General features: G+C 50.6%; 2 long non-coding RNA genes across 2 annotated transcripts; one reads left to right on the top strand and one right to left on the bottom strand.

Moving 5' to 3' along the window:
* Window positions 1-911: 911 nt before the first annotated feature.
* LOC128315097 (uncharacterized) lies at window positions 912-2845 on the bottom strand. The gene is made up of 3 exons (XR_008297506.1): window positions 2413-2845; window positions 1505-1559; window positions 912-1047 (listed from the first exon to the last, which is right to left on the bottom strand). It is a non-coding gene; the product is annotated as an uncharacterized LOC128315097 (long non-coding RNA).
* A 123-nt stretch (window positions 2846-2968) lies between these two features.
* Window positions 2969-7721, top strand: LOC128315032 (uncharacterized). The gene is made up of 3 exons (XR_008297406.1): window positions 2969-3022; window positions 5614-5835; window positions 6324-7721. It is a non-coding gene; the product is annotated as an uncharacterized LOC128315032 (long non-coding RNA).
* Window positions 7722-23932: the final 16211 nt, after the last annotated feature.

Here is a 23932-nt window from a genome sequence, read left to right as displayed (position 1 = left end):
CTTTGAATGAGCTCGGATCTGGGAAAGACATCTGAGTCAGAGGTCGAGAAATGTGATTGCAAACGTCCACACCTAAAAACCACTCACTCCTGCACACGGTAACGTGAGCGAAGGTTTATTCTTGGCCCAGTGAGATGAATAATGGAGGCAGGATTGGGGGGGGGAGGTATTAAGCAGGGAGCGTTTTAATGACACTGTGTTTGTGTTACCCCCAAAGGAGGGGCCGGTCCTCGCTGGTGCCTGGAAGCGTTCGACTTACCCTCTGCAGGCTTTACCCTCCACTGGGCTTATGATCTTATTTCACAGCCAGCAATGGAGCCCTTCTGCTGCTTTGGAAACAGCCCACTGCCCCTCCCCCATGGGGTCTCTTTGAAGAATGCTCACACTTCCGGCCCACAGTGGGCCTCTTGGGAAAGAAGGCCAGGCAGCCGCGTCCTCTTCCACACCATCTTGAACTCCTGAGACCTTAGCGGCAAATGGCTACTGATTGTAACTAACTTATTGTAACTAACATGGACACTAACCTGTTTAGAAGCCTTGTGCCTTTAAGGAAGTAAAGGTAACTTGAAAGTAAGCATAGTGGTTATTTTGGTGGAGAAAACCAACAAATCGGCTAGAAAATGAGTCACTTGTGTGTGCTGTTTCCGGGACTCGGCTGGAGGCATCTTTCTGCAGACTTTCTAACCTCCGGAATCTCACTGCCGGGGCTTCGTTCAGCAGCCTAAGTGACTAACAGCCCACACCAGTCTCGTAATAAAATACACTGTTTTCATTTATTTAATCATCTGGCGCTTCACTCGACAAATATTTATGGAGTGTCTGCTGCAGGCTCAGCTCTGGGCTCCTGGGCCCACAACCAGAGCCCGCAGAGGCCTGGATAGCCAGTCCCCCACTGCAAACTGATGGGGACAAAGATCAAGGCCACGGTTGGGCAGCCTGCCCCTGGCGCCCCCTTGGGGTTTGCTGTGCTCTTCATGCAAGCCACTCAATGCACTCTGAAGGTCAATTTTTTAATCCGTAGAAGGAAAACAGAGTCCGTTGCAGGAACTGTGAGGAGAGCCCAGGTTCTAGACGCTGTGGGATTACAGGAAGTAACTGTTCATGCTAATGGTCACCAGTCCTACGTGGGTAAGGTTGACATTTCTAAGTATAAAAATAATTTACAGTGTTGGGGTGCCTGGGTGGCTCAGTCAGTTGAGCGTCCGACTTCGGCTCAGGTCATGATGTCGCCATCTGTGGGTTCAAGCCCCGCGTCAGGCTCTGTGCTGACAGCCTGGAACCTGGAGCCCGCTTCGGATTCTGTGTCTCCCTCTCTCACTGCCCCTCCCCCCCCTTCAAAAATAAATAAATACTAAAAACAATTTTTTAAAATAACTTACAGTGTCAATAATTTAGTGATTACTTTACCATTGTTTATTTTATAAGGTGAGGGGATAAGCCTTTGTGGTTACTCTGTGGCCATCCAAGAAACCCTGAAGAGAGTGAGATACAGAAGATATCTTACCATTTTTGACAGAGAAACCTTGGTGTCCCATTGAGGTATGATGACACCGGAGTGCCTAACGAGAATAAAATAGTTATGGCGTTATTTTGTTGTGCAAATATTTAACATAGATGCATAGCAAGTGCAAGTGACAGGCGAAGAGGTTTAAAAGGGACACAAGAAATCAGTTTGTTGAAATGATTTCAATCACTGATAGGGCACAAAACCTAAAGATTCATCCTTTTTGAACTAGAGATGTTTTATCACCTGTAAGCTTTCAAAAAAATCGCTACTAACATATTTTATGTGTGAGATTGAGCATATACACATTGGAACTTAAAGCTTGTAATGTCAGCTTTAAACTATAGTAAGTTATCGGAATATTAAAGAAGACGAAATGTATATTAAATTGAATTTCCCTTCTTAATGGGCTGTGGCAATTTTCTTAATAAACAGAGAAGCCTTACCCGTGATTATGTGAACACATTCTCCGAAATGATTGAACGCTACACTGTCAACCATTTATACCAATGAAAACCTTTGATCGAAGCATAAAGTTTCACTCTGAGTACATTTTGGGTCAAAATGAAAGTGGACTGACTTAAAGAAAACTAGTAGTGCGAGTTTTGCATCTCAGACTTGGGAAGCGGCCGTCGTGAGGATTCGTGCGACCGCCGCGCTCCAGGAACTCCGCGCACACAGCGCCCCCCTCCGCCCCCCCTCCCCGCGCAGGGCAGCGCCGGGCACCCCGAGGGGCGCGAGGCGGGAGCAGTCGGGAGAGGTGCGCCCCGAGGGCAAGACGCTCGGGGAAGTGGGGGAAGTGACAGCCGGCCTGTCCGGGAGCTCAGGGGCAGCGGGACCGGGTGGGCAAGCCCGCGGGGACTCTGCCGCCCTTCCCCCGAGGAAGTGCCTCGTCCGCGTTCTCCTACCTCGGGTGCCCCGCCAGCGCAGCTCGCCCGACGGCACCCCTTAGTCCAGGGGCCCCGGGATGGCCGGCTCGGCGGGGATGTCCCCTTCTCCGCGTGCAGCCCGCGCGTCCCGCCGCGGGGAGCCCACCAACCCTGCGGCCCGCGAGCAGGCAGGTGCAGGGCTCTCCTGGGGCAGGGTCCCGTGGGGACTTGGCCGGCCCTTGAACCCGGGGAGAGGGGTCCCTGCCTGAGGATGGCCGTGGGGCCCCAGGGACGCAGGGGGCACGGCGTGGACCAGGTGCCGGAGGAACAGTGCCGGGTGTCTGTCACCTGCGCTGTGGGTGCCTGCTCCGTGAGCTTGTCCCCCTCCGGGGGCCGGAGCAGCGCGCCGCCCGCACACGGCCCTCCCAGGCGGACGGAGCCGGCCAGGGGCCACCGAACCCGGGCCCGGGATCGGGACGAACTCGGCTTGAGCCGCCCGCAGGGGCGGGGCCGCTGGCTCCTCCCCTTCCCCCTCCTCCCGCCTCCCCGCCGGTCCCTCCCTCTTCGCCGGGCTCCTCCCCTCTCCCCGCCCCCGCCCCGGGCGCTCCTCCGGGTGCAGCCCCTTCCGGCCCCGCAGGCTCCGCCCCAGGTAGGTGACTGCTCTCCCCCGAGGGCAGCTCCTGCAGCAACTTGCTGGGCTGTTTCTGAGAATTCCCTGCACGGTTTGAATGTTATTTGCTAAAGAACATAACTTGTTCACCGCTGCCTTTCCGTCTCCCTTCGAGCCGAAGGGCGCCCGGAGCAAGAGTCCGCGGCCCGGATTGCCACGGCCCCCCTCCCAGGGTTTGGGAAGGGGGAGAGAAGGGGAGAGGGGCTGCCTTCCAACGTCTAGCTTTTATGGAGCACGTGTTTTCCTTTCTTTGACCTAAAGTGTAGGGACACACAAGGTGATGTCCGCTTCAGGTGTCCGACACAGTGATTCACCGTCCCTGTCCGTCGTGCCGGGCTCACCAGGGCAGCCCCCAGCCGTCGCCGGGCACGCGGTTACAGTGCCGTGAGCTGTCTTCCCCAGGCTGTGCCTTTCGGGGCCCTGACTTACTCATTCCATAACTGGAGGCCTGGGCTTCCCTCTCTGGTCACCATTTTGCCCACACCCACCCCACCCCCCCCCCCCGCCCCTTCCTTCTGGCAACCCCCAGCTGTTCTTGGTATTTAGGGGTCTCGTTTTTTGCTTTTTGTTTGCTCGTTTGTTCATTCGTTTTGTGTTTTTTTGGTCCCACACGTAAGTAAGTCCTGTGGTATTTGTCCTTCTCTGAACGATCACAGGATCGTTCGTTGCTGCTCAGGTCCATCCGTGTCATTGCAAATGGCAAGCTAACGTTCTTTTTCATGGCTGAGTAATACTTCATTGACCACGTAGGTTGCTCCCACAGTTTGGCTCTTGTAAATATTGTAAATAATGCTGCTATAAACACAAGGGTGCATGTACCCCTCTGAATTAGTATTTTCGTATTCTTTGGGTAAATACCCAGGAATGGAATTACTGGATCGTACGATAATTCTACTTTTAATTTTTTGAAGGACCTCCATACTGTTTTCCAGAGTGGCTGCACCAGTCTGCATTCCCAATAGGTCGTGAGTGTTCCTTTTTCTCCACATCCTCGCCAACACCTGTTGTTTCTTGTGTTGTTGGTTTTAGCCATTCTGACAGGTGTGAGGTGGTATCCATCACATTGTGGTTTTTGATTTGTATATCCCTGACGATGAGCGATGTTGAACATCTTTTCATGTGTCTGTTGGCCGTCTGGATGTCTTCTATGCAGAAATGTCTGTTCATGCCTTCTGCCCATTTTTTAATTGGATTATTTGGTTTTGGGGGTGTTGGGTTCTATCAGTTGGTTATATATTTTGGATAGTAACCCTTTATCAGGTATGTCATTTGCACGTATCTTCTCCCATTCTGTAGGTTGCCTTTTCGTTTTGTTGATTGCTTCCTTTGTGGTGCAGAAGCTTTTACTTTGACGTAGTCGCAAGAGTTTATTTTTGCTTTTGTTTCCCTTGCCTCTGGAGATGTATCTAGAGAAAATGGGACTGTGACCAATGTCTGAGACATTACTGCCCGTGCTCTCCTCTAGGATCTTGAGGGTTTCGAGGTTTTGTGATTCCATACACACTTCAGTATCTTGTAAACGTTACTATTTAGCAAACATTTTCTTCTACACAAACCTCCCTTTCCAGACTTGTCCTCTTTGACTCCAGCGACCCCACGCCTGCCCTCCCCAAGTGTAAGATCCGTGCCCTGGGGACACATCACGAGCTTATGCGCGAAGACAGCATTAAGCACATGCTTCTGGAATCACCCATAATATCTCTCTACAGCCCCTGGGCACCCTCGCCCTCACTCCCTGGCCTTTAAGTGTTGGGGCTTCTCAAAGCCCATCCCAGGCCTCTCCTCCCTCGCTGGACTCTCTCCTCTTTATCCCCAGGTGAGTGCCTCCAGGCCCACCGCCTCAGTGTTCATCTATTTGACAGACTCCGACATTTGTCCGTCCAGGCCAGACCTCTCCCTCTGCGCACGAGAGCCCCAAATTCAACATGGCACCCATATCTCTAAGGCACCTCCACACGTCTGGGACAAGCCTCCCAAATTGTCACCCCAAACTGGTTCTTTCCAGAGTGCCTCATCTCTGCGAAGATGCTGCCTTCTTTCCTGAAGGCCAGGAACCAAAAGGTGTCTGCAGACCCTCACGCACCCTCTGTCCAACGAGATCCAGCCCATCATCAACTGCCCCACCCCACACGTGGACAAGAGGCCTGGCCTCCACGGCAAAGGGCTGTGGTCTGGCCCTCCTTGGGCCTGCCCTTCTGTCCACCCTCCTAGGTCAAACTAGATACCTGTGACCCCAGCCCAAATGTCCCCAAGACCACCCCCAAACTCTGCACGACTCCATCCTCTGGAGGGTGACCTCACCGCTGGTGTGAGCGCCCTGGTGTCCAAGGCCAGAGGAAGCTGTTTGCAGGGGACAGCAGTGGGCGGGGCTATGGCCCAGGTTGGGATGTCCCCACTGTGGGCCCTGGAGGCCTCTCTCTGTTTGCTGCGAAGCTGGGGGTGGACAGAGAGAGGGTCTGCGATCTGCCGGTTCAAATGTGGCCTTCTGAGTTGTGAGGGTGGATTTGTCAAAGCAGGACAGGACACATGTTACCTAACACTCTGTCTGCTGGCTTTCTAACTTTCAACAGGTTAGACACACGGCACGCTGGCCTCGTTCGCGCCCTTCCCCGGCAGAAGCGCCATCGTGGTCTGATCACCAAAACGCCAGCTCTTCCTTCCTGAGCGTCTCCTGGTGGATCGCTGGCTCCTACGCCAGCCCCTGGCCCCGTCCTGGTCATTTCCTGCCGGGGTCATCGGCCGCCCTCTCCAGTCGTTCTTCAGCAGCGATGGTTTGAACGTGCAAATCCGAGGTCAGTGTTTTAGGATGGAAACGGGCCCAACGGGCCTCCCTCTCTAGCCTCGTCCCCCACCCCCCTCCCTGTCTCTGCCGCCCTTGGTCGTCCAGCCGCCCCTCCACCCCCATTCCTCTGACTCAGACTCCACCCGGCCTTTGCACAAGCTGTCCTGTTGGGAAAGTTCCGCCGATGCCTGGTTTCCTCCCGCTCAGCCCCCCTCTCTGTCTTGCCCCGAGTCCCAGAGTCACTCAGCTTCCTCTGTTACAAGGTCCTGGGGTATGGAGCTGGGTACATACATGGCCTTGTTTACTAGGCACTGCTGATGAGGGCCTGGCTCCTCCATTCTGGACCGCAAGGGGGCGCCTCCGCTGCCCTCGGGTGACCGGCCTGCCCCCCCCCCCCCACCCCCCATCCAGGCTCGTCACTGACCCCCGCCCTTCTCTGTCCTGGCCGCACGGGCCTTTTGGTTCCTCCACGACGTGACACACGCCTTCCTTCCTCAGAGCCTCTGCAGGAGCAGCTCCTCTCCTGGCGGGCCCCAGGGGCGTCACCTGTGTTCACCTCTTTCGTTCTATGTCACGCCTCCCTGAGGCCTTCCCAGATGACCCATCTAAAACAGCACCGATCCAGCCCAACTCAATGCCACCCCCCGGGAGCCACTCCGGAGGCTGGGGAGTTACTATCTCTCTTGCTGACATGCATCGCAAAATGCGTGCTGGCTCGGGTACTCAGGTGAGTCCTGCGGGGTCACTGTGAGAGCGCCCCCTGGTGCCCGGCCGGGCAGCACGTGCTCCTGGGCCCCAGGCTCTCCCAAGCTTCCTCTGCACACGGCACCCTCATACCTCCTGATCCTTCTACAGTGGCCCTGGGACCGAGACACGCCCGGCACTTCCGTTTATTAAGTAGTTAGGATCACACAATTTGAAAAGTATTTATGGGACGACAGTGCAGCCGTCCCTTGAAAAGTTAAGCATAGGGGCGCCTGGGTGGCTCAGTCCGTGAAGCCTCCCACTCTTGATTTCAGCTCAGGTCAGGATCTCACGGTTTGTGAGATCGAGCCCCGCATCGGGCTCTGTGCCTGTCAGTGCGGAGCCTGCTTGGGATGCTCTCTCTCTCCCTCTCTCTGCCCCTCCCCTGCTCATGCTCTCTCTCTCCCTCTCTCTCTCTCTCTCTCAAAATAAACAAGTACACATTTTTGTAAATTAAAAAGAACTGTTAAGCATAAAATTACCACGTGACCCAGCGAATTCACCTAAGTGTCTACCCAACAGAACTGAAAACAGGAATTCAAACAAAACTTTGTACACAAGTGTTCCTGGCAACATTATTCACAAGAGCAAGAGGTTGTAGCACCCCAGGTGTCCATCGGTGGGTGAGTGAATAACAGAACGTGGTAAAGACGGGCAGTGGGAGGAAGGGGCCTTGGTCCTCACGCTCGCGGGCCTGGCCTGCAAGGCGTTTTATTTCCCAGGGCGAGCACGGGCCTGGAGCTGGTGGCTGCCGATAAGGCTGTCTGCTCTGGGCGCAAAGATCAGGACCAGATCTCCCGTCAATCATGGTGATCTTAGCGGCAAAGCGGGGACTGGCCCCATCTCATCTATGGCCAGAGATGGGCCCAGGGGGGTCCAGAAACACAGCCAAATGGTCCTTTCAAGCAGACGATGCCTACTTCTGGTAGTGTCCCCAAAGCAGAGCTGGCGTCCGAAAGCAGGTCAGCAGATCCCAACAACGGAGTGGGACCAGGAGGCGACCCGTAGTCTCTGGTTTGTTTTTACTGGACACGCAGGGCAGCTCTGCCCGGCTGGCCGGGTAGCTGGCGAGCCTCCCTCACCTGTGTGCTCACAGCCTTGGTGGGGAGGTGCCCACGGATGATGAGGAACCGGGCGGAACCGTAGGGCAGGGCCTGCACGTGGGGCCGGGGGGGGGCGGGGGGCTGCGGGAGGGATGGTCCAAGGCCGTGGACATCGCAGACTGGTAAGGCCTTGGTGAGCCAGGGCCTCCAGACTGCTTCCCGGGCCCAAGGGAACAAGCTTCCAAAACAGCCGTGTCCGGCGGATGGCCAGAAACCGAGACGCTCCCGAAACCCCCAGGGGGGCTAGGGAGGAACTTAGGGGCTGGGGGCCTAGGGGACCCGGTGAGACTCACTGTTTGGGGCTGAGCTGTGTCCCCGCAAAGATACACTGTTCTCCTAAAATCCAGTGCCTATGGAGGTGACATTGTTTTTATTTTTTTTAACATTACTAATTTCTTGTTGTTTTAATATTTATTTATGTGTGTGTGTGTGTGAGAGAGAGAGAGACAGAGCGAGCATGTGACATGAGCGGGGGGGGGGGGGGACAGAAAGAGAGGGAGAGAGAGAATCCCAAGCAGGCTCCGCACCATCAGTGTAGAACCTGACTCGGGCCTCGAACTTACAAACTGTGAGATCTCGACCTGAGCTGAAATCAACAGTTGGAGGCTTAACCGACTGAGCCACCCAGGTGCCGCGAGGTGACAGTGTTTTTAAACGGTCTTTGCAGATGATCAAGTTACAATGAGGTCCTTAGGGGGAGCCCTGCTCCAATGTGGCTGGTGGCCTTATAAAAAGGGGAAATTTAGAGGCGCCCGGATGGACGATGTCAGTTAAGTCTCCAACTCTTTATTTCAGCTCAGGTCATGATCTCATGATCGGTGAGTTCAAGCCCCGCACTGTCACTGCAGAGCCTGCGTGGGACTCTCTCCTTGTCTCTCTGCCCCTCCCCTGCTCATGGGCACGCACACACTCTCTCTCACGCTCTCGCTCTCTCCTTCTCCCTCTCGCTCTCCCTGTCTCAAATTAAATCAGCTTTAAAGAAAAAAGGCGGGATGCTGTAGGTAGATGTGCACAAGGAAGATGACACAGTGACAGAGGGAGAAGGTGGCCATGTAACTGGAGGACACATCTACAAGCCGACAGCTGCTGGCAGGTGCCAGGAGCTGGAAGGGGCAGGGAAGGACACTCCCCTGGAGCCTTCACAGGGAGCCTGGCCCTGGGGACACTGGGTTTCAGACGTCTGGCCTCCAGACTGTGAGAGAGCACATTTCTGTTGGTTTATGCCCCCCGATTGCAGTATTTCAACACAGAAGCCTCAGGAAACTGATATCACCAGCTGGATTGATATCTCTGTCACAGTTCTGTGGATCCTTGTTTTGGCAAAAACAAGAGATACTAAATTTCTGGGTTCACCACTGGGCTTACCGGCCGGCTGACTGTAGCTGGTCAAAACGCTCATCTGGAGGGTCTGTAACAGTTAATTTTACGGATCAATCTGACCGGCCCACAGGGTGACCAGGTATTTGGTCAAACATTCTGGGTGTGTCGAAGTAAGACTAACATTTGAATCAGTGGACCAAGCAAAACCGATGACTGCCGCCGCTAATGTGGGTGAGCCTCGTGCAATCAGTTGAAGGCCTGAGAGGAAGTAAGAGAATTCCTCCTGCCCGGGGGCCTTTGAACTGAAACAGCAGCTTGTCCTGGGTCTCCAGCTTACGGAACCACCTGCAGATCTCGGGGCTCGTGAACCTTCAAAATCATGTGAGCCACTTCCTTATAATAAATCTCTGTCTATATGAAACGGAACCTACTGTGGCACCTGGGTGGCTCAGTCAGTTAAGCGTCCGACTTCGGCTCAGGTCATGATCTCACGGTCCGTGAGTTCGAGCCCCGCGTCGGACTCTGTGCTGACAGCTCAGAGCCTGGAGCTGCTTCGGATTCTGTGTCTCTCCCTCTGTCTCTGCCCCTTCATCGCTCGCATTCTGTCCCCTTGTCTCAAAAATAAAAAAATATCTTAAAAAACATTAAAACAGAACCTATGGGTTCTGTTTCTCTGAAGAACCCTGACTCATGCAGACCCTTAAGCTTTCCTATTTAACTTCAACCCTATTTTGTACAGCCAGGCCAGTCTTCTTTTTGGCAAAAATAGTAGACTCACATTTTTGCAGGCTGTTCTGTATTTTCTATTGTATTTTGTGTTTTTCAAAGCCATTTCTTTTTTTTTTTTTTTTTTTTTTTTTTTTGTATGGGCTTATTTCTTTATTTTGAGAGTGAGAGAGAAAGCATGAGCAGGGGAGGGGCAGAGAGAGAGAGAGAGAATCCCAAACAGGCTTTGCACCTTCAGCACAGAGCCTGATGGGGGGCTCGAACCCCCCAAAACAGATCATAACCTGAGCCGAAATCAAGAGTCGGACGCTTCACCGACCGAGCCGCCCAGGCGCCTCTGAAACAGCCAGTGCTGAGCCCCTACAGCGCAGCCCCGATGCTACAGGTCAAGGTCAGCGAAACGAGCAGTCGGGGCATGAGACCTCGCGTGTCTGGACAGGCCCTCTGACACAAAGAGGCAGGGAAGTCAGGTGCACGCTTTCTGAAGCTCAAGTAAAAGGATCCTACGACAAGGCGTCTGAAGGACGGCGGCCTCTGGGCCCTGCTCTGCCCGTGAGACGAGAAGTTGAGCTTTCCCACCGAAGGCCCAGGAGACCGCCCCACCCACACCGTGACTCACGCCCACCCCAGGGCCCAGAGCCCCGCACCCGCCTCCTCCGCCAGCCGGGTCTCTCCTATCGCGGCTCCCGATCGGACCTCACCCGCCAAGACTCCTCTCCCCAAGACATCTATTTGCAAAGGAATGCTCCCCGGGTACTGTTTCTCACACACGCCCTGGGGTCCTGCCAAATTCTCAAGGGTTTCCTCCAGGTGGCCACCTGCCATCTGCGGGCCGAGCGTGGGAACTGCAGCCGCGGCCCTGGCGTCAGGATGGCCCCGCAGAGGAGCCTCCCGACCAAACGGTGCTTCGCTCGCTCCGCAAATACGTGGGGTGCACCCGGGGCGGGCCGGGCACGGCTGCCGGCACCGAGGACCGTGGCCCGGCTCTGCCCTCCTGGGTCTCTCGGTGAAATCCAGGCACCCAGCCCGGCGGAAGCAGGCGGGGTGAGCTGCCGATGGCCTTCCAGCTCCCTCTGCCACCTCCCAGCGGCTCTTGCCTCGGTTTCTCCCCCTGTGGAATGAGGAAGGAGAAACTAAGGGTGCCCACTTCACAGAACTGTGGGTATTAGGAAACTAACGCGTCCCCAGAACAGCGTCTGCGTGTCCCGTGCCTGGCGCGAGCCTTGGCTCTGACCGTCTTCCCCCTTTGATGGACTTTCAGTGGTGCCCTGAACCCACCTAATCTCCCATTAATCCCATGAAAGTGGACAAATACAATAATATCAAAGCATAGTCAACGAGAGAGCGAGTTGCAGCCACTTCCACAACGAGACCCATTTCTGTTAAAATGCTATATAATTTGTATAAGCAAAAGCTGAGACACAACCCGCATGGGGTTGCCACCAATGGGGCCACGGCTGCACGGCCCCTTGGCTCTTCCGCACGGAGAAGTACTACGCGGTCATGAGAAGGGAAGAAGGGCACTGTCTGCACACGGCTCTGGAGTGATCGCAGCGATCTCTGTGAACGGAGCAAGACGGAGGAAAGCGTGAGATGTGCATTACTGTTTATCCAGGACCGGCCGGAAATGGAAAACCAGCCAGCTATCTAGCAGCTGTCCATCTATGAGCTATTTGTCTATCAACTATCTATCATCTCTTAATCTGCTCCTATTTTAAAATTAAGCAGCGAGAGGATAATCCATAAGCATTTCTGAAGGATACCCATAGGGGATGGTGAGTGGCAGGGCGTGGGACGGACACACAACCCCATTGCACGCATTCTCGTCTTAGAGACTGGACTTCGGAACCACACGCTTATGAAACCAAATTAACCTTTAAAAAGCAAAATGACATCAAATATGTCAAAAACGTGTCAAAGTATATCAAAAGTAATGTAAGGTGAACCCCGGGTATATCCATGTGGTGACCTGACCCACTGCTCCCAGTGGATTGACAAGGTGGAGATTAGAAAGTTCTTCCAGGGGGGGAAAAAAAAAACGTGATAAGGACAAAAGAATAACCTTGGACCTGTGGGCGTTATCACACCGGGACTGGTATGTGTGTTGAGGGAGGAAGCAAACGTGACGCCCAAATTCTGTCATCGCCTGTGTCACGGCGGATGGGGATCTTCGGTGTGAGAGGTTTGGGGGTCAGGAGCCCTGAATTTGCAAGGGAAATGTCCGCACAGAATAATAAGCAAAATTAATGAACACTGATTTCATTGGGGGGGTTGTTTCTCTGGACAGCACTGTTCTCTCCTCCTCAGCACCGCCTGCCAACGAATTTCAGATAAACGGAAAACTCCCGTGTCTATCAAAATGAGGTGCGCCGTGTTTATGGCAGTGAACCTTCCAAGAACAAAAGGGGAACGAGATTATCCAGAGTTCACTTCCCCCTTCTCCCCACCTGCTCAGGGACTCCTACCCGTCAGCAACAGTGAGACTTTGGTATTTTATTTTTCACTATTAATTTCAGAGGTCAGAGGAACACATTCACTTTTCTACAGTAATCTGTCACTTACAGGTCAGGAAACAACAGCGGGCCCAAGTTACACGTGCCGCGACGCAAAATGGGCTCCTCGGAAACCATGGTTGGCATGCTTTCCGGAACCGATTCCCGTTCTGACTCCTGATCCAAAGGTCTGGACGGCGTGGGTGGTAAAACCACACCCAGCCTGGCCGAGACGGGTCCCGAGACGTTCCCACCTGCCCTCTCACGTAAGCGTGCGGGGTTCTACAGCTGGAGGGGACTCGGATGAAAACGACTTTAGTTATGTGATCTTCAAATTATTTCCAAACCCAGCCCGGCTTTAGGACGACTGGTTTCCTGCGTGCTTTAAAGCTTTAACAAATGGCGCGTTATTTAAATGCTCATTTTCAATTTGTTGAGAGAAAAGGCAACGCTGATTTTTCGAGAATGTGGCTCAAATGTAAAGCCTGTCTAGTGGGAAGCAGGAAGAGATCGAGGGAACGGCTTTTGAATACATGAAAAAATGACTAACTTTTACAAAACTTTATCTGTAGACGGCTTCCCTCCCAAGGTCAGATGGACTTTTCTTTACCCCGTGCATATGCATGAGTGCATGTGTATGCACGTGTATGCGTGCACGTGTGTGCACCTGTATGCATGTGTGTATGCAAGTGTGTGCATGTGTGCGCACGAGAGTGTGTGCCTGTTGTGTAGGAGTGTGTGTGCGTGTGTGTGTGCATATGAGTGTGTGCATGTGTGCGCATGCACGCACCTGAGCCAGACTCTCCCCATCGGGTGCACAGACCCCCAGCCCAGAACACAGGGGGGAGAATCCCCACACCCACCGCCCACCACACCTAAGCCCCGAATGTTCTACATGGCATCTGGGGGCGGCCTGGGGAGTGATTGCGGAACTCATGGGTCCGCTGGCTTACCCGTCCCCAAAGAAGCTTCAGGACTGCCAGGGATTTGGGGAGCGCCTCCAGCGCGAGAGGAAGGAAATGATCGGGGAAGTAGAAAATGGGGAAGTAGAAAATGGAAGACGCAGACAACGCGGAGGGGAGGCTGGAGGGGCGGGGGTTCCGAGTACAACAGACGTGTGACCTCGGAGGAGGGGCTGTCCCACCTGTGAGGTTAGAACAGAGCGGTGGAAAGACAGAGGACTCGAAAACCAGAAAGAACTATTATTTTTAAGTTTATTTATTTGTTTTGAGAGAGAGTGTGTGTGTGTGTGAGCCGGGGAGGGGCAGAGAGAGAGAGAGAGAGAGCACACACGAGGCGTGCAGAAGCATGGGGGAGGGACAGAGAGGGAATCCCAAGCAGGCTCCGCACTGCCAGCACAGGGCCCAACACGGAGCTCGAACTCGCAAACCGTGAGATCATGACCCGAGCTGAAACCAAGAGTCAGACACCCAGCCGAGTCCCCAGAAAGAACTTTCGGAAATTGATACGCGACAGTGAAAACTAAAAAACACGTTTAAAGCCAAGAGATTAGAATCCAGAGATGCAAGAGGCAAAGAGATAGGACATGGAAGGAAATGCAGAGATCCACAGAAGTCCAGCATCAACTAAGAGGAGCTCCCGGGGTGGGGGGTGGGGAGAACAGATGGGGGGCAGGAGAGGAGCTCCAGAAAGGCGGGGAGAGCAGATGGGGGGCAGGAGTTATCAGGGCAGAGCACTAGGCGTTTCCCGGCTGACGGTGGCAGGAGGGACCGAGCCCTCTGGGACCCGCGGTGTGCAGACCGTGTCCACAAAGGGAGAGTCGGTAAGAGGAAGTGGAGAACACAAGGCAGCGCGGCGCCCCTCCCCCCCACGCCCTCACCTCCCACCCGCCCTGGGGCACCCACTTTCAGGCCCCCTCATGATGTGCTCTCATCCCCCCTGGGCAAACACGTAGCCGTGGCCCTCAACTGCAGGGGACATGGGTGTATGTGTCACCTAAAGACACGAACAGTCACGGGAGCACAGCCTTCCTGATCTCCCACTGAGGCTGGCACACACGTGGTCATACGCACACATTTATACACACACACACACACACACACCATAAATGCATGCCCACATGTACATACGTATACATACATGTGTGTGCACGTGTAACACATATACATATACACATGTGCGTATATATATAAAGTAATTGCCTTTAAAAAAATTAATAAGACTATTTTCAGAGCGGTTTTAGATTTGGGGTTTTATGTTTTAGAAAAATTACACCGAAAGCACAGAATTCCCGTGCACCCTCTCTCCCTGCGGCCACCCAGTTTCCTTTCTTATTGGCCTCTTGCATTAGTGTGATACTTTGTTATGACTTATCAAGCAATGTCAGCAAATGATTGTTAACTACTAATTTTAGTTAACCTCTGAATTAGCTAACTATTTTAACTATGCACGTGACTTTTTAAAAGGCTCTCATTTTCCATACTTTTAGAACAATGTTTAAAAAACTTTCACTTTCTGCGGAGAGATTTTTTTTTTCCTGCAACGAAGCAGAATTTCCCTGCGACTTCCGTGCAAGTGTGGGAAAGGGCAGAGGCATGCATGGGAGAGGGAGCCCTGGTAAACACCGCCAGGGCGGACGCCTGGGGAGCTGGGCGGGGAGGTGGCCCGGGAGCTAGGACGCGGCCCCGAGGGAGAGGCCCAGGACACGAGCCCGGTCCTCAGGCCCTCCTCGGAGATTCTTGGGACTCTGTTGCATAAAACACCACCTATGTACCTTCCTGCAAGACAGGAAGAAGATTCTTACTACAGTTGAGTACGTGACACGTCCCGGGTGGACGTTTTTCATCCTCGCCGCTGGTGTTTCCTGCTTTCCAGTTACCCTGTCCTCTGACCTGCCCTTGATCACAGAAACCACAACTGCAGGGCCATTCATCTCAGAGAGGAGACACACAAACCACGTGGCACGGTGGGCAACGTGCTCGGATGACTGAGGAGAAAGAAATCCGTAGAACCACGAAAACAGCCCAGTTCTTATAATTCCAGAGTTCGACTCCTGGATTTGCAAGCAACCCCCGTGAAATGTGTATTACTTATTAAAGAGTGTACTTCAGCGTCGAAGGTTTGTAGAGTAACAGCCACTGTCTTGAAGAAATGTAGATACATACCGTTTCCGGTTGACTGCAGCAACTTGCAGGCTACTTCTGACATATTTGAAGGCAGTCGTCGTAAATATTTTCACCTATAGTCCAAAGGGGCTTGTCTTTCCAGGACTGTCTCTTCAGCAGCACGCAGGGGTGAGTGCAGTGGCCCCTCGGGCATGGGTTCCTGCCGCGGGGGAGTAAGGGAAGCAGAATTGGAGGGGCTCTCTGGGCGGGTCATGGCCAAAGGGAGAACGGACACCCACACAGCAGACGGGCACAAAAAAGTTGCAAACGGCCACTGGGCAGACGTAGGAATTGAAAGAGACAAAGAGTAACTACTGTGTAAACCATACATTTTTTTTTAAGTTTATTTATTTATTTTGAGAGAGACAGAGAGAGGGAGAGAAGAGAGGGTCATATAGAGAAGGAGAGAGAATCCCACGCAGGCTCTGTGCCATCAGTGGGGAGCCCGACACGGGGCCGGAGCCCACGAACCGTGAGGTCATGACCTGAGCCAAAATCAAGAGTTGGACACTCAACCGACTGAGCCACCGGGCGCCCCAACCATACGTTTTTCAACGCCACACTATTCAACGTCAAATCACAGGTCACGTGCCAAGGATGAAAAGCACCACAAAGCCCCCCATTACAGGGAAATTCAGGACCTCTCCAGAGTGGACCTACTCTCGTCGGATAGTGACGGGTCTTACTGTACGGAAGTCTAAAAATCTCCACAAAGTCATCCGTGCTTCTAGGAAAAGTACAAAGAACCCTGTCTTACTTGCGTTCGGTCCCGGATCCTCGGAATTCCTTCGCCGGCCAAGTCTTTGCTGCAAGACTCACGTAAAGATGCTCTAAAATTGATCCTGAACTCACCACTAAAGTATAATTTAATAAAAGATTCTAGAAGGATATAACTCATATTTTCCCCCCAAAATCTACATGAGACAGAAGTGTCAGTGAGGCCCATTTTCTAGCACAGATAGAAATAATTTAAGTAACGTTTCAGGGGCTCCTGGCTGGCTCAATTGGTGGGCAGTTCGACTCTTGATCTCAGGGTCATGCGTTTTAGCCCCATGCTGTGCGTGGAGACTAGTTAAATAAGTAAATAAACTCTAAAAACTAATCATAATAATAACTAAGCCAACAAATTTAGACTAGCATAAAAAAATAAATTACAATACAAAATTACAATTAAAAATTTGCTCGAATATAAAATTGCAATTAAGGGGCGCCTGGGTGGCTCAGTCACCCAGGTTGAGCGTCCGACTCTTGATTTCTGCTCAGGTCATGGTCCCAGGGTCTTGAGATCAAGCCCCATGTCAGGCTCCATGCTGAGCATAGAGCCTGCTTAAGATTCTCTCTCTCCCTCTGCCCCTCTCCCCCACTCACGCACACACACTCTCTCTCTCTCTCTCTAAAACAATAACAGAAAAAACTGCAATAAGAAATCAGCAAATCTAAATATTTCAGAAGACATTTCTACCTATACTCCAATTTAGTCATGCTTAACACTCATTTGCAAAAGACAAACTAAATGTGTATTTAAAAATCTATTCTAGGGGCGCCTGGGAGGCTCAGTTGGTTAAGCATCTGACTTCGGCTCAGGTCATGATCTCATGGTTCGTGAGTTCAAGCCCCACGTCAGGCTCTGTGCTGACAGCTCAGAGCCTGGAGCCTGCTTCGGATTCTGTCTCCCTCTCTCTCTCTGCCCCTCCCCCACTCACACTCCATCTTTTTCTCAAAAATAAATAAACATTTAAAGCAAAAATTTTTTAAATCTATTCTAAAATGCTAACTGAGGGACACCTGGCTGGCTCAGTCCATACAGCATGGGATGCTTGATCTCTGTCCGGGTCATGAGTTCAAGCCCCACATTGGGCCTAAAGATTACTTAAAATGAAATGAGATGAGATGAGATGAGATGAGATGAGATGAAATGAAATAAAATAAAATTTGAAAAAAAATGCTAACCAAATATCTTGGAACTTGAATTGAATTTGTGAACGTGTACGTGTGCTTTGAGAGAATGTATGAAAGAAAATATTTTATTTCCACTGACATGTCCCATGAGAAAAGCTTCTGTGAACAGGGCCTTGAATTTGGAAAGTATCACGAGACCAACAGCAGATTTTATCATGGGTCACGTGAGCCCAGCCATCCACTGCCTGGTCTTAAAACGTGCTGACGTGCACACTTCCCATTCGCAGGTGGAGCCATCAAGGACCTTCTGGCCCATTCTAATTCATCAGAGATGCTCAGGACCTAAGCGAACGAGGCAGGGGTCTCCAGCTCCCCCATGTCAGTGTAAAATTAGGGAGGTTCTAAGAAGAAGGAAGCTAAATTCTTCCTTAGCTGCTCTACCTGGACAGCCCAGGATCGCCCTGGTTCCTTACACAGTTTGAGGCTACCCCAAAGTTGTCAAGCCGAAAAAAAAAGCCTGTGTCACCCCAAGTTGTCAGGTGTGAAGAAAAATACCTTTGAAGGCACTTTAGATTTTTAGTAAATGGCTCTCGTTAACCTTACATCCAGGAACAGTTCTGCGGTAACATGAAGATATCAAGGAACCTCTAAGCGAGGACGAAGCTATTCGTTGGATGGGTATCCACAACGAGACGCATTTGACTGCTGGACAAAATAAAAACAAAGCAAAAAAGACTGGTTGCTTTAAATGAATGCAGACGATAACTATAATAAAATATGCCGTTCTCTTTGAAACATTCTAAGCCTTTCTAAGACCTCCAATTTCTGAGTTCTGTTCTGTCAACCCCCATCTTACCAGTAAGTCATACACTTTCTAGGCCTTTCTTAAGAAGACTTCAAATCGAAATATAATTAACGTGAAAAAGAACTCCTACCAAACCTTCATGCAGTGTTTCCCCAGTGGCAGCTGCGGGGGGTAGGGGGGGTGGGGGTGGGGGGAGCCGGGCTGTGAGCCTGAATGTGGCCCGTGAGGGCGAGGGCAGCAGCCCCCCTCCCCAGCCCTTCCGACACTGGTGCTCGCCCTGTAGTCTGACACTTCCCTGTAGAACAATGACTCGTGATGCTGATGTCACGGTCTTGCCAGCTCAGCTCTGGAAGAAGTTACCCAAGGCCCCGCTGCACGGCCACGATTAATTAGGAACGACTGCCAATGTGCCCAGAACAGCTGTGCGTCCTGTATACACAGTCACCCCTTGCCTTCAGATTCAAAAGGAAGTACCAATTTAAAGCATAGCACTGTGGTTCAGAAACCTTCAAAACCGCATACTTTGAACGTCCTAATTAAATCCGGACCACGGGGAAAAAAAATATATATATATATTTTGCAGGGGTATTTCATTGGTCAACTAGAAAAAAAAAAAGCAATTGACGTACGGTGTTCTGGAAACTATTGTTTCTCAAGATCAAAAACTTAACCATTTTGGAGAACATTCCTGGACAAGAAGGACAAGCCAGAACGTTTTCCTGAGGGTGTGTTCCCCACCCTGCGGGCATGTGTTGTGGATAATAAAAAGGGCTCCTTCAACTGGGTGATGATATCCTGGCTGTGATTAAGGTACCATTACTCTTTGTAAGGCGTTCTAAAAAGTGAAAGAAAGATTATGCGCTTAAGCAACATTTACAGCCTTTGTCTAGTGGAGCCTTCCGTGTACGTCATATGCCAAGGTCAAAGGGAAGACAAGTCTAAAGCGTCCGTGCAATAGAGCGCGACATAAGCTACAGAAGCCGGAGAGCTTCATTTCCCATCCGGTCCCAATGGGACAGTAATGAACTTGAATATCTTTACAAGCTTGCTACCTGAAGTTTGTGAAACACACTCAGATTCGATGTAACCACGATGCTTTGGACGCTGCATTGGCCAAACGTTTAAATATCCCTGGAAAACTGATCGCCAAAGAAATGCAAAGTTGTTTGGAGTAACGTGCCGGCATAGAAAATAAAACTGCAGAAATGCACAGTGAGGAACCATTTCTTTGCAAGAGCGAGAGACGGCGTTCAGGCTGCATAAAAACGAGCTTATTCTTCGTGTATGTTAAAAAATAGAACCTATGATGAGCAACGGGTAGTTTCCCCTCAGCTTTGCCATTACATCTGGTATTAAGGCGCAGGCAAGGACTGGTCTGAGCGATGTTCTTTGTACGGATGCTTCAGGGGACGTCCTGCACCAAACTCATGCCCCCACAGTGGTTCACACATGTCCAGTCTCCCTTTGTCAGATCGCAGGGAGCTGGTGCAGACTCATTCTTATTTTGTCACTCCCGGGAAAAGTGAGGATTTTAAAAACATCACCTCGGGGATCACCCGTGAGCTTTCCTGCCAAAGACAGGACAACAGTCAATAAATTCTAGAGACTCTCTGTGCACTTGTCACGTTTAACGTAAGTGAAACGATTCAGAGTCTCTAAGTCACCGGACTTTCCACAACACGCCCAGCCCTTAATTAGAGCAAGACCCTTAATTAGAATAAGCAGAATAACCATTTAGAGTCTACAGTCAACATTTGGAAACCCTGAAGGTTCAGAGGAGAGTCAGAGCAGAGAACACATTTAGAGAAAATGCATCAGGACGAGGGCTGGTTAAGGAGTCAGTTGGTGGGTTTACAAAGTGGGAGATTAGGAGCCACGGGCTATAATTCAGCTCCCCTTGACCTTTAGCACGGACAGAACAAGAAGAAACACCTCGAAGTACCCGGCGTGAGGATGCTTTGGGACGGGAGCACTCACACGATGGTGCGACATTGTGAAATCTTCCCCTTGCTTCATTAGTAAAATAAATCACGTCCCGGGTAGTTTAGCCAGATTTCTGTTCTCGGTTTCAAATAATGGTGCCAGATTGCAGCTAAGGGCTGTAAAACCTGAGCTGGTCCCAAGGTGAAGAAAAAGACGCCCAGTTCAGCCCTGAGTCACTGGAGCTGTCCACCCAATAGAAGTTCTCACAGCAGTTTACTTTGTAAACTAGAGGTGGGGGCAAGCCCTAGAGAGTCAGAAGTCTGGCTGTGGCTGGTGAGGAATCAGTTGAAATATTTAGGCTTTGACTTCACTCGGAGGCAGGGGTGACGTGGGAGGTTAATTATAGCCACAGTGAGCCAGCTCGCTTATGGGAGCCATGTATGACCAACAGAAGCCAGGAAAGTCATTTAATTTTTTTGTTGTAGCCTTTTAAATTAAAAGAGGGGGAAAAAATCGGTCTCTAGTTAAAAAAAAAAAGTGTCTATATTATTAGGTGTCCTATGCAGATGCTGGTTATTTCGGGAACGTTCTGATCAATCCCGGCGGGATACTCTTAATCAGGAGCCGAAGAATGTCAGCCTAGTGGGGGCTGTCTACAAAAACATTGTTCTTTTAAAAGGAATTATCTGGCGTAAACAGGGGGCTAGCCGCTTCTCAAAATACAAGGTCTCTGAAAGTACTGACATTGTTCTAAATACGAGGGAAGAAACCCAGTGCCACAAATCAGACATTACAGACACATTAAGAAAACGTTCTAATGATGTTTTACTGGCAAGGAGGTATATTTTGGTTGAGAAACCCCACATCATCTCATGAGATGACCGCCATCTCAGAACGTCATGGGAGGGGGAGGGGGGAATTAACTGAGCTAATAATGTTAATAGAGTCCCTGCTCAGGGGCACCTGGGTGGCTCAGTCGGTTAAGTGTCCCACTTCAACTCAGGTCACGATCTCGCGGTCCGTGAGTTCGAGCCCCACATCAGGCCCTGGGCTGATGGCTCAGAGCCTGGAGCCTGCTTCAGATTCTGTGTCTCCCTCTCTCTCTGCCCCTCCCCCGTTCATGCTCTGCCTCTCTCTGTCTCAAAAATAAATAAACGTTGAAAAAAAAATAAAAAAAAAAAGAGTCCTTGCCCAAACAGGAGTCAGTACAATAGGCTGTTACTTTTCTTGTCCTAAACTGATATGCTGGATGTTTAAATACAATTCATTTCATATTTTTACTGATGCTTACAAGATGTACATAAACCCTAAAAACCTAGTGACACACATTTCACCTCTGTTTGTAAAGGAGTAGAAAAATCAGCGCCCAGCCTTCCAAAGAGACAACAGAAAGACACCAAGAGACTAAGAACATGAGGTATGGGTATTTTTTTTTCACTGTGGTATTTATTGGAAACTTCTATTATTCTTTCATTTTCCCCATCAAGAGTCTCCAATAGCCCGTTCCAGGGAGGATACTAGAAAGCTATAGAGCAGTGATTGGGGTGTGGGAGGCAGTCCAGAGAATATAATGTTTTGAAACCAAATAGGGTACGGTAATATTTCTCCAGTTGGTATATTTGAACACTGATATGTACCTCAGGGTTTTCAGAAATGTACTGCAACTTGAGATGCCTCGGTGGCTCGTTGGTTAACTGTCCAATTTCAGCTCGGGTTGTGATCTCGCGGTTCATGAGTTCAAGTCCCGCATCAGGCTCTGTGCTAACAGCTCGAGGCCTGGAGCCTACTTTGGATTCTGTCTCCATGTCTCTGCCCCTCCCTGCTCATGCTCTGTCTCTCTCTTTCTCTGTCAAATATAAAATAAAACCCAAAAAATTATTTTAAAAATGTACTGCGACTTTAGGCATCAGACTTACTTGATTGTGTCACATAAATTTCTTTTCCGTTTGCATTTCCGTTAAGTGGTCATTTAACATAATGAAGATTTCTTGTCCACTGGTGTCTTCCTGCTGCCTGAAGGGCTTCCTTTAGGATTGCTGTTGTGCCGTGGTGCCTAATTCTTTCAGCCTCTCTGTGTTTGAAAAAGTCTTTCTTCAGCCACCTTTTTTTAGGAAGATATTTTTGCTGGGTATAGAATTTATGTTGACTGTTTCCTTCAATACTTCAAGGATGCGTCTTCCAGGCTTCTGGCTGGCACCATGTGGATGAGTTGTCTGTCCACATTGTCTTTGTTCCCCTGTATACCATGTGTCCTTTTCCTCTGGATGCTCTTAGCTCCTTTTCCTTGCCACTGTTTTTAAGCAATCTGGTTATCATATGCCTTGATGTGGTTTTCTTCATAGTCTTGTGCTTGGGATTCATTGAACTTCTTGAATATGTAGGTTTATCGTTTTCCTCCAAGCTGGAAGAATTAGGATCATGATTTCTTCAGATATCTTTTCAGTCTCTCCTCTTCCCCCTCTGAGGACTCTTCAAGGACTCGAATACCACATACATAAGGCTGCTTGAAGTTGTCCTACAGCTCACTGATGCTTTGTTCAGTTCTTCCCCTCACGTGCCTTTTCTGCACATTTCATTTTAGATAGATTTTATTGCTGTAAATTCACTGATGCTTTCTTCTGCTTAATCTGACCTTCTGTTAATACTATCCAATGTATTTTTCATGTCATCACTGAAGCTTCACCTGTAGGAGTTCAATTAGATCTGTTTTAAAAAACACACCTTCCATGGGGTGTGGGTGGCTCAGTCGGTTGAGCATCTGACTCTGGATTTCGGCTCAGGTCAGGATCCCAACATTGTGGGATCCAGCCCCATGTGCGATCCCAATCCAGCTTGGATTCTCTCTCTCCCTCAACCCCTCTCCCCCTGCTCCTGCTTTAAAATAAATTTTAAAGATGAAAAAAAAAAACCACCCAAAACCTCACATCTTCTGTGCCTCTAACACGATCAGTTCTCCCTCTGGCTTTTTGAACATATGGAAACCAGTTAAATTCACTCTTTTAATGCCCCTGTCTAGTAATTCTATCATTTCTGAGCTGGGTTTTATTAGTTAACTTTGCTTCTCATTGCGGGTCATGTTTTCTTGATTCTTCAAGGCCTGGTAACTTTTGATCAGCTGCCCTCATGAATGTTACACTGCTGGTGGCTGGATATTTTTGTGTTCCTATAAAACAGGCTTCAGCTTTGTTCTGGGAGTCAGTCAAGGATCTTGGAAACAGTTGATCCTTTCATGTTTTATTTTTAAGCTTTGTTAGATGGGACCGGGGCTGAGCTTAGGGCTGACTTCCCATGACATTGACACACAATGTTTCTGAGAACTCCACGCCACGTTCCCCAAATAATGAGGTTTCTCGTTCTACGCGGTGGTAGATGCTGTGCTGTCAGTGCTCAGCTAAAGATGCACAAGGGAGGCTCTGCTGGTCTCTGGAGGTTTCTCTCTGTACAGCTCCCGGACCCACAGGTCCACCTCATCAATTCAGAGACAGCTGTCCTCTGCCTGGGCTCCAGGCTGCACACGGGGCAACAGCAAGACTCGCCTTGCTGGGTTTTGGTCCTTCACTCTGGTGCCAAGGCTTCAGTACCCTTGTGTCATGTGCTTCGTTGGCTTTCTTATTTCCATATTGGAGGGTAAACCCATCCCTAGCCCCCCTTGGCCAGAAGCAGGAGTGTCAGATCAGAGAACGGCAGGTGTGACACTCTCCAGGGTTCTTCTTTCCCTTTGCCATGACAACCAGCGACACAGGGGATTGGGGGGGGCGGGGTGTCCTCTGGTGCCAGAGGAAGGAGCCTGCAGGACCCACACAGCTTTAGCAGCAAGGAGATTCGCTGTTTTAGCCGCTAAGACTTTAGGTTTGTTACTACAGCAGAAAACAGCCCATTCTGACCAAATGGGGTTTCCTAAGTGTTACATGAGACAGAGTCTCATCATCTATGAGAACATCGTACTTGAAGAGAACATACAGAAGCCCTT

This window comes from Acinonyx jubatus, chromosome C2 (genome assembly GCF_027475565.1).
Source record: "Acinonyx jubatus isolate Ajub_Pintada_27869175 chromosome C2, VMU_Ajub_asm_v1.0, whole genome shotgun sequence".
NCBI classification, from domain to species: domain Eukaryota; kingdom Metazoa; phylum Chordata; class Mammalia; order Carnivora; family Felidae; genus Acinonyx; species Acinonyx jubatus.
Note: the sequence above shows the minus strand (reverse complement) of the source record. Positions and strands in the feature narration are given on the sequence as shown.